Source organism: Entelurus aequoreus, linkage group LG05, assembly GCF_033978785.1.
Source record: "Entelurus aequoreus isolate RoL-2023_Sb linkage group LG05, RoL_Eaeq_v1.1, whole genome shotgun sequence".
Lineage (NCBI taxonomy): Eukaryota > Metazoa > Chordata > Actinopteri > Syngnathiformes > Syngnathidae > Entelurus > Entelurus aequoreus.
Genome location: NC_084735.1, coordinates 27,064,969 through 27,079,999, shown reverse-complemented (window position 1 = coordinate 27,079,999; position 15,031 = coordinate 27,064,969). Strand labels below are relative to the sequence as shown.

Genomic DNA, 15,031 nt, shown 5'->3' with positions numbered 1-15,031 from the left:
TTATCCGATTATTAATCAATCAATCGAAGTAATAATCGACAGATTAATCGATTATCAAATTAATCGTTAGTTGCAGCCCTAAAGCAGATGTATAAATCTTATTATATATTGAAAATGATGCCTGTCCTAATGAATAAAAGTTGGTTTAAGAAAATACATACAATGATATCACATTTTATATGGTGTGGAAAGAAGGCTGGATGTTCATATTTAGATTGTCTAGTACACAAGATAAAGGAGGACTACAATCACCAAACTGTTTACATTATTATATCTCCTTTGGTTGTGAACAAGCAAGCCATGTATTCCATTCTTCTGCAGATAAAACATGGATCAACATAGAACAAAATCTGTTAATGAATTTGGACATTGATGTGGGGAGTCTGTATTTCATCAAAAAATACCAAATGAATTGAGGCAGAGCCCAATAGAAGCCACTTATAGCATTCTAAAACTGTGTCAGAAATACTTTGACTGAACCCAATTCCATCTGTGAATCAACCTCTTTGGTACAATCTAGGGCTGCAACTAACGATTAATTTGATAATCGATTAATCTGTCAATTATTACTTCGATTAATCGATTAATAATCGGATAAAAGAGACAAACTACATTTCTATCCTTTCCAGTATTTTATTGAAAAAAAACAGCATACTGGTACCATACTTATTTGGATTATTGTTTCTCAGCTGTTTGTATATGTTGCAGTTTATAAATAAAGGTTTATAAAAATTAAAAAAATGCCTCTCCACATGCGCATAGCATAGATCCAACAGATCGATGACTAAATTAATCGCCAACTATTTTTATAATCGATTTTAATTGATTTAATCGATTAGTTGTTGCAGCCCTAGTACAATCTTAATATCATTATTGATAAAAATGTGGTCAAATGAACCACATGGAGAAAGACAAAGGTATTACTAAACCTCATCATATTGTTCATGTAAACTCCTTTAAACAATTCAATTAATTAGTTGATCAGTTTAATATACCCAGAAATCATGTTTAAAATTGTATCTCTTTAAAACACGCTGTAGAAAAATGCATATCCTCTGAAAGTAGGACTTTTAATAGCCATGAACTGGAAGATACAAGTTTGTATCAGGGTACAATTAAAAAAATAATTAAAAGATTTGTATGGAATAATAAATTAACATCATACTAGGAATGCAAATGATGCATGCGTTCAGAGACGGATGATCGACTTAAACATTTTAGATAAAAGAGACTTATCATGGAATGATATTTGGAAAAATGCCAACAAGCCCTTTACAAGCATTAGAAATAAGCTGAGTCACTAAGATCTTGAATAGATTGTATTTTACATCTTCCCCGCTGTTTAAAATTGGTGCAGTAGATAGCAAGTTATGTATGAAGTGTCGGGCAGCTGAGGGAACTCTTGTTCATTTATTTTGGGAATGTCAGAGAATAAAAGAGTTATGGTTGAAAACAACAAAAGAAGCAATAACAATCCTAAATGTAAACATACCAATGACACTGCAAACTTGTATTCTTGGTTTAAAAAGGTAGAAAAGCGCTATACAAGTACAACCCATTAACCATTAACCATTGGTGATCTGCGTCAATTTAGTAATGTCATTAAAGAACAAATATGCATTTCTTTCAAATGGATCACAACAGAAACGTTAATATTAAGACAAATGGATAGATGTTGATAGTCCAACTCATACTGACTGGTATACACACGCTATGGAGATGATATCAGTAGAACAAACTGCATTTAGTTTAAAAATGATAAAATGATAAAATATATGAAAAAATACAATATAGATAATATAAATATAACATCAATAAGTTAATAAAAACATAGCATTAAGAGAATAAATGTAGTAATATTAATCAGTAAGATAGAAAACAACACAATAAAATAAAATAAAAACATAAGCGTTTAAGATGATGCAGTGACTTTAAAACTGGTGTAATGTGCTCCTGCCCTTAAGATATATATGGTCCTCCTTTTGTAATAATTGTATATATATATATGAGCAACTACATCAACAATATGATTTGCCTGAGTAGCTGGACAGGACAAAAGAAAAAAAAAGCTTATATTCTTTTTGGGAAGACCAGAGAGCACGACGTTACAATAGCCTAAACGACAGGAAATAAAATCATGCATTAGCACCTCCAGGTTGGCCTGAGAGAGAAACGGGCAGACTCTGGCTATGTTCTTAAAGGGAAACTTTTTTGGAATTGTGCCTATCGTTCACAATCATTATGAGAGACATGACGACAAATAGATTTTTTTTTTAATGCATTATAAATATGAATATATCAGATCAAACGTCTGCTTACAATGGAGCTTATGGGAGTCATTCAATTGTGCCTATAGAGCCCCTAAAAAAACATCCAATCACCTACATTAGGGTTTTATATACATGATGTAAGTATATACATAATGTAGTAACGGGCACATCTATAAATGTTACGGTACAGGGGGAAGAAGACGGCACAAATGCAGGGACGTAGTTTAGCTCTATTCATTATAAACAAGGGAAATGAGGCGTGTAACTAATCAAAATATGTGTGGTGTGCGACTATGTGTAGTAATTGACAAAGTGTTACCAGGAGTGTTGAGCAAGGTGCGGAAGTCCATGGAGGGCAAGGCAAGCTCGGAGATCCAGAGACAGGCAGGAGGTCAGGGGCAAGAGCGAGCCATCAAAGTCTGTGTTCAGGCTGGAGGTCGACATCCAAAGATGCCGGCAGGGGAACCAGAGGGAATACGGGGAGACGAGACACACAGCTTGTGACGAGGAAACGGATGAATGCTGCTGGATGGCGACAAGGAACACAATACAAATGAACACGGAGGGGGAGAAACAGAGAGCTACAGAGAGTGCGCATAGAGTTAGAGCTGCAGGCTTACTGTACGGGAACAGGTCGCTACGTTCTGGCCCGGAACGCAGGTTTGCTCTGGCTTAAGAAGCCTGGCGTCTCATCAGCTTCAGGTGTGCAGATTGCTGATTGATTGCAGCTGCTGCAGGAGTGGCGTGCGCAGGTGCGCACTTTGGAAGTGTGCTCAGCGCTGCGCATTTATTATTTACATACTTAAACATTCTAAAAATCCGCAGTGCATTAATTTAAAAAACGGATCACAAGGTTTGCTTTTTTTCATCACTGATATCTGCTCACTGCAGACTTTATGAGAGCCATCCATCCGTCCATTTCTACCGCTTGTCCCTTTCGGGGTCGCGGGGGGTGCCGGAGTCTATCTCAGCTGCAACAAACAAAATAAAACCTCATTTACTGTATAACATCTGCTGTCATTAGGATGCCAACTGCTGGAATGTCAGCAGTGGGTGAGCTACAGAAGAAACAATCATAGTGGTGAGGAGGAAGAGGTGTGAGCCTACTACAACTTGGCAGCACCACTGGAGTCTGAGAAGCCCGAATGTCAAACACACACACACACACACACACACACACACACACACACACACACACACACACACACACACACACACACACACACACACACACACACACACACACACACTCCGAGCAGCCCCTCTGAGGAATAATTCCAGTAGCCAGGATAAATTTGCAGCAGCAGGGTGTCTCTATTTACCAATAATTGCATGTCTCTGCCCTTATTTGTATATATATATATATACACACATTTTCTACCGCTTGTCCCTCTCGTGTGTGTGTATGTGTATATATATATATATATATATATATATATATATATATATATATATATATATATATATATATATATATATTTTCTACCGCTTGTCCCTCCTGTGTGTGTATGTATATATATATATATATATATATATATATATATATATATATATATATAAATATACTGGGCCGCCTCGGGAAGTCTGCACGGGGGAGAGAAGCGACAGAACATGCTGTCAGCCTTGCACGCTGTTCTGCCGCAAGTTGACAGCTTATTGGGCAATCTGCGCTCCATACATGAATGCAGTCTGTGTGCAGCACACAACCTGTCTGTCTGACACACACTTCTAGTCAAAGACCACTGCAAGGGTAATGCACTCAGAGCTGCGTTATGGTCAACCGGGTTCCTACGATTGCTTAGATTTTGCAAAAAGTGACAAACAAGGGATTGCTGTATATATACAAACTACGGCTGAGCAATACAACAATGTCAATAGACTATAGAGCGCACCCGTATATAAGCCGCACCCACAAAATTTTAGAAGAAAAAATATTTGTCCATATATTAGCCTATAAGCCGCAGATATATACTGGTACGAAATATTTTGTAAATGTTTATTTACATACCTTAATTGTTTCCAAACGGTGCCTGTAACACGGCAGTAAAACGGCTGATCAAACAAAGCAGAAGTCAACGTCATGGACCCACTAGCTGCGGAAGCTAGCTCTCTAATCAGCTAAACAAACTTAATAACTCCACGGTGATGTTTTGTTAAATTTGTGAAACTAAAACAATAGAATGCCATTGTAAGTTAATGAAACTTACGCATACTTTTGTAAACTAGTTAGCATACTGGCTAATGAAAAAAATCTATCAACATGTTTTAGTACGAATTTGGTAAGCTATGAAGCCGCACAGCTTGATGTGCTTCAGCATACGAGTATTATTATGGTGTGTGTATAAGGTAAAACAGATTATTTGGCGTTTTGTTTCAAAACATTATGCCAATGCAACTTTTTTTACCTTCTGGTACCTGCTGGTCTGTATTTGGGATCTGCATAAATCCTGAAAAATTGCGCGCGTCCGCCTTTGTAGTCCGTGTAGTCGATAAGCTTCTTCTTTTTCTCTATCTTCTTGTTATGTGACATTCATCCTACGCTGTTGCCTTTTCTAATATAAAGTAGTGTAAAGTTCTTACTTATATCAGTCAGTAAACTCGCCATGAAAGTGCTAAAACATACCGGTGTAATGAGTTTACATTATTCACCCAAGGAACTTTAGTTATTAGAGAGTTCCGGTCAAACGGTTTTCCACGGGACACATTTGTTGTTTCCGGATGAGGAGATGCTGCTCCGTTATTGATTGAAGTAAAGTCTGAATGTCATTAAAACAGTTAGCTCCATCTTTTGAATCTTCTTCCACACCCGTCCTTGCACGCTACACCGCTACAACAAAGATGACGGGGAGAAGACGCTGCCGAAGGTGACGCAGGTAAATAAGACCGCCCACAAAACGGCGCATCCGGAAGCGACTGTCAGAAAGCGGCTTGAAGATGATCTGTAAAACATCATCTATGCAACATTTTGACCAAAGAACCACCATTACATGTTATGTAGACCACAAGGAAGTGTTTTCAAGTTAGAAAAAAATAATAATAATATGACTCCTTTAATGCGCCTTATACAAACCCTGTTTCCATATGAGTTGGGAAATTGTGTTAGATATAAATATAAACAGAATACAAGGATTTGCAAATCATTTTCAACCCATATTCAGTTGAATATGCTACAAAGACAACATATTTGATGTTCAAACTGATAAACATTTTTTTTTTGCAAATAATCATTAACTTTAGAATTTGATGCCAGCAACACGTGACAAAGAAGTTGGGAAAGGTGGCAATAAATACTGATAAAGTTGAGCAATGCTCATCAAACACTTATTTGGAACATCCCACAGGTGAACAGGCTAATTGGGAACAGGTGGGTGCCATGATTGGGTATAAAAGTAGATTCCATGAAATGCTCAGTCATTCACAAACAAGGATGGGGCGAGGGTCACCACTTTGTCAACAAATGCGTGAGCAAATTGTTGAACAGTTTAAGAAAAACCTTTCTCAACCAGCTATTGCAAGGAATTTAGGAATTTCACCATCTACGGTCCGTAATATCATCAAAGGGTTCAGAGAATCTGGAGAAATCACTGCACGTAAGCAGCTAAGCCCAAGACCTTCGATCCCTCAGGCTGTACTGCATCAACAAGCGACATCAGTGTGTAAAGGATATCACCACATGGGCTCAGGAACACTTCAGAAACCCACTGTCAGTAACTACAGTTGGTCGCTACATCTGTAAGTGCAAGTTAAAACTCTCCTATGCAAGGCGAAAACCGTTTATCAACAACACCCAGAAACGCCGCCGGCTTTGCTGGGCCAGAGCTCATCTAAGATGGACTGATACAAAGTGGAAAAGTGTTCTGTGGTCTGACGAGTCCACATTTCAAATTGTTTTTGGAAACTGTGGACGTTGTGTCCTCCGGACCAAAGAGGAAAAGAACCATTCGGATTGTTATAGGCACAAAGTTAAAAAGCCAGCATCTGTGATGGTATGGGGGTGTATTAGTGCCCAAGACATGGGCAACTTACACATCTGTGAAGGCGCCATTAATGCTGAAAGGTACATACAGGTTTTGGCGCAACATATGTTGCCATCCAAGCAACGTTACCATAGACGCCCCTGCTTATTTCAGCAAGACAATGCCAAGCCACGTGTTACATCAACGTGGCTTCATAGTAAAAGAGTGCGGGTACTAGACTGGCCTGCCTGTAGTCCAGACCGGTCTCCCATTGAAAATGTGTGGCGCATTATGAAGCCTAAAATACCACAACGGAGACCCCCGGTCTGTGAAACAACTTAAGCTGTACATCAAGCAAGAATGGGAAAGAATTCCACCTGAGAAGCTTAAAAAATGTGTCTCCTCAGTTCCCAAACGTTTACTGAGTGTTGTTAAAAGGAAAGGCCATGTAACACAGTGGTGAACATGCCCTTTCCCCACTACTTTGGCACGTGTTGCAGCCACGAAATTCTAAGTTAATTATTATTTGCAAAAAAAAATAAAGTTTATGAGTTTGAACATCAAATATCTTGTCTTTGTAGTGCATTCAACTGAATATGGGTTGAAAATGATTTGAAAATCATTGTATTCCGTTTATATTTACATCTAACACAATTTCCCAACTCATATGGAAACGGGGTTTGTATACGAAAAAAGATCAAAAATAGACCATTCATCGGCAGTGCGCCTTATGGTCTGAAAAATACAGTATTAGTATTAGCAGCATGGAAGCAGTGTCTCTTGTTTGTGCATCTGGCCGACTGGTCACGCATATCTCTCTGTGGAGGTGTGTTTTGTGCGGGCACAAGCCTGCAGGTAATTATTTGCAAAAGAATGGAGCGTCCATTGTGGCGTCCGTATGTGTGCACAGTGCAAGCGTGGGTGTATATTTCTGTTTTAACATTTGCCCTGTAAAAACAAAAAAGGCCTCACGAGAGCAACACACACGGGCCGCCCCGCTGTGGCAAAACCTAATTCCATTGTTCCCACTTAAATGTCTCCTTGTGTTTGTCGCTCGCTCTCCGGCCACGCCAAACTGTTCTTTTGTCACCGCCGCAGAGCAATTTGTCTTCAATGCGATTTATTGTTAATTTCATTTACGGCGGGAGGCAGGAGGAGCGCTTGATGAAAACACACGCTGGTGACAAGATAAGGAAGGTTTTAGTGTTCTTCCACTGTTTTAGTTGACATGTCTGACTTCATAAATACAAAAAAAAAGAAAGATGGATTTTTCATTTAAAAGGCCACAATTACCATATTAATAGTTTGGTCTTAATTTGTGAATTAGCTGCAGAGTACATGTGGCGACTGGAAGAAAAAAAAGTGGCTGCGAGGTTGGTGATAATCCCACGTCGATGCCTTCTACTTATCTGATGCGGTGAAATGGCAGGTTCCAGTAATCCTCGATACCATCTCGTATTGATCAGTGATGCTACATGTCAGATTGGATTTGGGTGTGAGTGTAAACTAACTCTTCTAAAGATGGAGTTGTGTCAAAACCTACACACCTGTGCTATTATTTTTCTGACAAATACACCACATGGTGGGTCTGTTAGCAAAGGCCATGAAACCGGACTGACTTGAAATTTCTCACATCATCGGCGGGCACTCGAACGAGTATGACGATCCTCCTGGTAGGGGTGTATCCCTTTATGGAGGATGCCTGTGCGTGACTTTGTTTTAAGTGGGGAGACTGGTGCACAGACAGTCACCACACCATCCTTGACAGAATCGGGTCAGGGTCCAGTGGCATGGAGGCCAAGACGACTGGGGACCCTTTTCTGCTGCAGCCTTCTTCCGCCGTCGCAGCCGTTGTGGTAGTTCTTAAATCTACCGTCTTCCGCCTCCTCCGCCGTTGAGGTCTTCATCGTATCCCTGGCTAGGGGGCAGTCAGGTACTAGGCCTTTGCCAAGGGGCCACCTGGGGTAACAGTAGTAAAGGGGTTAACCTCCTAGTGCCCCAAGACCCCATAGGTGCGGTATAGCTCGGTTGGTAGAGCGGCTGTGCCAGCAACTTGAGGGTTGCAGGTTCGATCCCCGCTTTCGTCATCCTAGTTACTGCCGTTGTGTCCTTGGGGAAGACACTTTACCCACCTGCTCTCAGTGCCACCCACACTGGTTTAAATGTAACTTAGATATTGGGTTTCACTATGTAAAGCGCTTTGAGTCACTAGAGAAAAGCGCTATATACAATATAATTGATTGATTGATAGAGGAGCCTCCACTGCCGGATGCACTTTAAAGGCCTACTGAAATGAATTTTTTTTAGTTTGAACGGGGATAGCAGATCCATTCTATGTGTCATACTTGATCATTTTGCGATATTGCCATATTTTTGCTGAAAGGATTTAGTAGAGAACATCGACGATAAAGTTCGCAAACTTTTGGTCGCTGATAAAAAAAGCCTTGCCCCTACCGGAAGTAGCGTGATGTCGCAGGTTGAAAGGCTCCTCACATTTCCCCATTGTTTACACCAGCAGCGAGAGCGATTCGGACCGAGAAAGCGACGATTACCCCATTAATTTGAGCGAGGATGAAAGATTCGTGGATGAGGTACGTGAGAGTGAAGGACTAGAGTGCAGTGCAGGACGTATCTTTTTTCGCTCTGACCGTAACTTAGGTACGAGGGCTCATTGGATTCCACACTTTCTCCTTTTTCTATTGTGGATCATTGATTTGTATTTTAAACCACCTCGGATACTATATCCTCTTGAAAATGAGAGTCGAGAACGCGAAATGGACATTCACAGTGATTTTTATCTCCACGACAATACATCGGCGAAACACTTTAGCTACGGAGCTAACGTGATAGCATCGGGCTTAACTGCAGATAGAAACAAAAGAAATAAACCCCTGACTGGAAGGATAGACAGAAAATCAACAATACTATTAAACCATGGACCTGTAAATACACGGTTAATGCTTTCCAGCCTGGCGAAGCTTAACAATGCTGTTGCTAACGACGCCATTGAAGCTAACTTAGCAACGGGACCTCACAGAGCTATGCTAAAAACATTAGCTATCCACCTACGCCAGCCAGCCCTCATCTGCTCATCAACACCCGTGCTCACCTGCGTTCCAGCGATCGACGGACAACGAAGGACTTCACCCGATCATCGATGCGGTCGGCGTCTAGCGTCGGATAGCACGTCTGCTATCCAAGTCAAAGTCCTCCTGGTTGTGTTGCTGCAGCCAGCCGCTAATACACCGATCCCACCTACAACTTTCTTCTTTGCAGTCTTCATTGTTCATTAAACAAATTGCAAAAGATTCACCAACACAGATGTCCAGAATACTGTGGAATTTTGCGATGAAAACTGAGCTTTTTGTATTGGGTACAATGGTGTGGAAATACTTCCGTTTCAACGATTGACGTCACGCGCAAACGTCATCATACATAGACGTTTTCAACCGGAAGTTTCACAGGAAATTTAAAATTGCACTTTATAAATTAACCCGGCTGTATTGGCATGTGTTGCAATGTTAAGATTTCATCATTGATATATAAACTATCAGACTGCGTGGTCGGTAGTAGTGGGTTTCAGTAGGCCTTTAACGTCATGCCCAGGACATTAAAGAGTGTTTCCGCCCGGTCTCGAACCGGGGACCTTTCGCGTGTGAGGCGAACGTGATAACACTGACACTACGGAAACCACACTTGATGACGCCATGCATGTGTGCCTAATGTCCTCGTGTCCACTGTGCTTGCGTTCAATGATGGATGCTGCTCCTTTGACACTGCAGAATGGAACATGGTCATTTTATAGCTGGGTGGGTCCAAGCCCTGCGACCAGCATGTATTGTGTCCCATAGGGCGAAGGGGGGGGGGGGGGGGGACGAAAAAATGAAGCGGTTCTGCTGTGGGCTTGTCAAGAAGTGTCCCTACTTGCTCACAAATCAATATGAGCTTTAAAAGTGTAGCCAGCGGAATGTAACCGGCCGCTGTTTCCTCCTCCGGTAATGACTGAGCAGCTTGGATGGAGCCAAACGGGCCCCGCGGGCCACACAACACTGACTGGTGTTGCTGGCGCACATTAATAATGCATTACGCCGTGTAGCACGGGATAATTAACTCTGCAATTTGAAAAGTGTAGTTCGGATGCGTAAAAAAACAACACAGTGATGAATTAGCTACTTTTAGCTGAAAAAAAACAGGATATATGAAGTCCAATTATGCAGAAATTGTCCACGGAAGAATGTATTGCATAACAGTGTTCCCCCGCACTATAGAATGTAAATAATACATCCTATCTATTGTTGGACTCATTTGTTTTCTTTGTTTACCATTTAAATCACAATAAAACCTTAATTTCCCCAGCCGTAGTTGCTAGCAAACAAACATCATTTTGACACTCAATGATAATTTCACTTTTGTCAGAAGTATTACAAGTCTCTTTGTTTTTTGGAGTTAAAGGTAAAACCACTTGCACTGCCCCAGATAAGACAACAGGACTACACCCTTTTTGTTTAAGTCACATTCGTCAAACTCAAGGCCCGGGAACGTCATTTAATATGGCCCGCGAAAGCCTGGGAATAATGTGGATACTTCATCTTTCTCACTAAATGTTTTCATTGTCTCCATTTTGATGGAAAAAAAAGGTATGTAATACATGGAATTTCATGTTTTAAACTTAGATATACATACAAATATTCAATTGTTATTGGTGGCACCTCGCCATTCGGTTCCGATTCTTGGGGTGAGGATTTGATTCATAACCGATACTCGATCCAACATGATTCTCGGTTTTTGCAATGTATTATTTGGTATAATAATAACTCCTTAAAGGCCTACTGAAACCCACTACTACCGACCACGCAGTCTGATAGTTTATATATCAATGATGAAATCTTAACATTGCAACACATGCCGATACGGCCGGGTTAGATTAGTAAAGTGCAATTTTAAATTTCCCGCAAAATATCCTGCTGAAAACGTTTCGGTATGATGACGTTTGCGCGTGACGTCACGGATTGTAGCGGACATTTTGGGACAGCATTGTGGCCAGCTATTAAGTCGTCTGTTTTCATCGCAAAATTCCACAGTATTCTGGACATCTGTGTTGGTGAATCTTTTGCAATTTGTTTAATGAACAATGGAGATAGCAAAGAAGAAAGCTGTAGGAGGGAAGTGGTGTATTAGCGGCCGGCTGCAGCAACACAAACATGTAGTGGCTACGTCGTAGCCGGTGTTTCATTGTTTACATTCCCGAACGATGACAGTCAAGCTTTACCATTGGCCTGTGGAGAACTGGGACAACAGAGACTCTTACCAGGAGGACTTTGAGTTGGATACGCATGTTTGTGGAGATGGGACAACAGAGACTCTTACCAGGAGGACTTTGAGTTGGATACGCGCTACCGTGAGTACGCAGCTGCGGCTTCCAAACATTTGATCGCTTGCCCGTACGTGCTTGCCGCTATGTGCATGTCACGTACGTAACTTTGGGGAAATATATGTGCTGTATGAACTTTGCGGAGGTGAACGGTACTTTGGGCTGTAGGATTGAGTGTGTTGTGCGGGTGTTTGATTTGTATTGGCGGGTTATATGGACGGAAGGGGGGAGGTGTTTGTTATGCGGGATTAATTTGTGGCGTATTAAATATAAGCCTGGTTGTGTTGTGGCTAATAGAGTATATATATGTCTTGTGTTTATTTACTGTTCTAGTCATTCCCAGCTGAATATCAGGTCCCACCCGCCTCTCACAGCATCTTCCCTATCTGAATCGCTTCCACTGCCCTCTAATCCTTCACTCTCACTTTCCTCATCCACAAATCTTTCATCCTCGCTCAAATTAATGGGGAAATTGTCGCTTTCTCGGTTCGAATCGCTCTCGCTGCTTATGGTCATGATTGTAAACAATGTGCAGATGTGAGGAGCTCCACAACCTGTGACGTCACGCTACTTCCGGTTCAGGCAAGGCTTTTTTTATCAGCGACCAAAAGTTGAAAACTTTATCGTCGATGTTCTCTACTAAATCCTTTCAGCAAAAATATGGCAATATCGCAAAATGATCAAGTATGACACACAGAATGGATCTGCTATCCCCGTTTAAATAAGAAAATCTCATTTCAGTAGGCCTTTAACAAAACAGCTTACAGGTTACACAACCTCCTTTTAGTTGCTGACGCATGACACATACGTGCACCAAGTAAGCCTAAATGTATTTTTTATTTTTTATTTATTCGTCCAAAAAAATTATAAATTCGTTTTTTGAAAATTACTAAAAAAAAATCGGGAATCGAATGTGATTAAAAAAACACAAATACAAACACTCAATTATAAAACAATTGTACTTTCTTCTTTTGCAGTTCTAGCAACAGAAAAAATATTTTTTTGCGAACACACATACTAACAGAAGATAATAATAATAATAATAGGCCGATCGATGGATTATTTTTTGCTAACGGCCATAATGTTTTGTATTCAACAAATAGTTTTCATAAAACACCCACAGAGACACAGAAAAGGTGTTTTACTGGTTGTTCTATGGCGCCATCATTTGGACGAGTTCGCTCACTGCAGGTGCTAAACGTCTACAGTTGTTCCTTCTGTTTAGTGTCTTGAACCAGAAGTACAAGTCCCGTTCCTTCTACAAGTCACCCATAGCGTTTCTACTCGTATGCTTTATTCATTCATCACTCCAAGCAATGTTTTTAAGTTTTACAATATAACTAAAACAATTCATACTTATCGGTACTAAACGGTACATGTTTGATAGCAGCGTTTCCATGCACATTTTTACGTGCTATCGTAATGAAATGAATCCGTTAGCATTAGCTGCTGGCCCCACTATGGACTGGACTCTCACTATTATGTTAGATCCACTATGGACTGGACTCTCACTATTATGTTAGATCCACTATGGACTGGACTTTCACAATATTATGCTAGACCCACTCGACGTCCATTGCACCGGTCTCCCCTAGAGGGGGGTCACCCACATCTGCGGTCCTCTCCAAGGTTTCTCATTGTCATTCTCATTGACCTCCCACTGGGTTGAGTTTTTCCTTGCCCTTTTGTGGGATCTGAACCTAGGATGTCGTTGTGGCTTGTGCAGCCCTTTGAGACACTTGTGATTTAGGGCTATATAAATAAACATTGATTGATTGATTGATTGATTGATAGCTAATATGCTAATACATTGTGTAAGTATTATTGTTATGAATTGGAAAAGGGGTAAGATTAAATAAACTTTGCTTCTTCTTACTCCTTTTCGGACATGTTGTAATAAGAAATAAAATGATGTGAAATGTGTGATGTATGATGTTGAAATAACACTCAACAATCAAAAATGTGCGGTTTTGGTTTATTCTTGCATTGAGTGGCAATATCCTCATATTTTATTGGGTAGTGTTGAGGTGTGTCCACTAACGCTGACAAATTGTGCCCGTTGGCCTTTAAGTTAAAACACGTTTCACCAATGGAGTGCGGCAGATTTCCATTTGCATCGTGCCCATACTAATCTAACCGTTGTAACAGCCTAATTGATCGCTTGCTGTAAATGTAATTGGAATCATTTGAGGGCTTTATACGGCAACCAGCCCACCCCCCCCGCCTTACTCCCTTTTCCTACATCACATCCTCGTGTTCCATCGCCTGTGGTTCTGGTCCACTGCTCCAGCTCCCTCCCTGGTCTTTATTGACTGTTGACTACAAAGGAGTGTAATAGAGGGCACCTGCCCCCAGTCTAACTGTAATAAACTCCCCTGTAGAACTCTCGAGGGGGCTCGTAGGCTGGACCTCTGCCCAAATCACTATATTGTTTTTTAAAGGGTTACGAGTTATTTATAGTATATTTTTGCCGATTATCTTGACCTGTAGCAAGTCACGCTGAAGATGGCTGACAGGTTTCGAACCCACTGACTGAGCAGTAAACATAATATTTGTATGAATGTAGTGAGGTAAATAAAAAAAATGTGATCGTGAAGGATCATGAAAAGTTCATAAAAAACTTAAAATAGATTAACTCCTCGTAACAAAAGTTGAGATTAAATGAACTGAACTATATATACATGTGTGTGTGTATATATATATATATATATATATATATATATATATATATATATATATATATATATATATATATATATATATATATATATATATATATATATACAGTATATATACATATATATCAATCAGTATTTCCCACACATTCATTTATTTGTGGCGGCCCGCCACGAAAGAATTACGTCCGCCACAAATAGATTTGTATTTATTTTTATTTATTTTTATTTTTTAAATTTTTTTTTTTGTCCTGTCCAGCTTCTCAGGCAAATCATATAGTTGATGTAGATGCCCATATAGGCTGTTCAGATTTACTTTACATAAGAGAAGTGTAGGATACTTCTCTTGTTGCCTTATTTGTATTTGACCACTACTGTTTTCTGTTTATTTGTTACTGACTGTGGCAGGACACTTCTGCCTCTGTTTCACTTTATGTTGCTGGTAAATAATATGGTTGTAGTAGTAGTAGGCTAAAGTTAAATTATTTAGTATGCACTAATTAAAGGGGCAGAGCTTTAAGAGACATTTAAGCTTTTATATTTTATAAGATATATTTTTTGTAAGAACCACAATTAATAAATATATTTCAGTATCGGCAGCACGGTGGAAGAGGGGTTAGTACGTCTGCCTCACAAGACGAAGGTCCTGAGTAGTCGTGAGTTCAATCCCGGGCTCGGGATCTTTCTGTGTGGAGTTTCCTTTTTTTCCCTGTGACTGCGTGGGTTCCCTCCGGGTACTCCGGCTTCCTCCCACCTCCA

General features: G+C 40.3%; 1 protein-coding gene and 1 non-coding gene across 2 annotated transcripts in view; one reads left to right on the top strand and one right to left on the bottom strand.

Annotated features, from left to right (window-relative positions):
• efna3a (ephrin-A3a) overlaps nucleotides 1-15,031 on the top strand; it is a 233,023-nt gene that overhangs the window by 84,081 nt on the left and 133,911 nt on the right. The window lies entirely within an intron of this gene.
• Nucleotides 9,845-9,917, bottom strand: trnav-cac (transfer RNA valine (anticodon CAC)). Its single transcript has one exon. It is a non-coding gene; the product is annotated as a tRNA-Val (tRNA).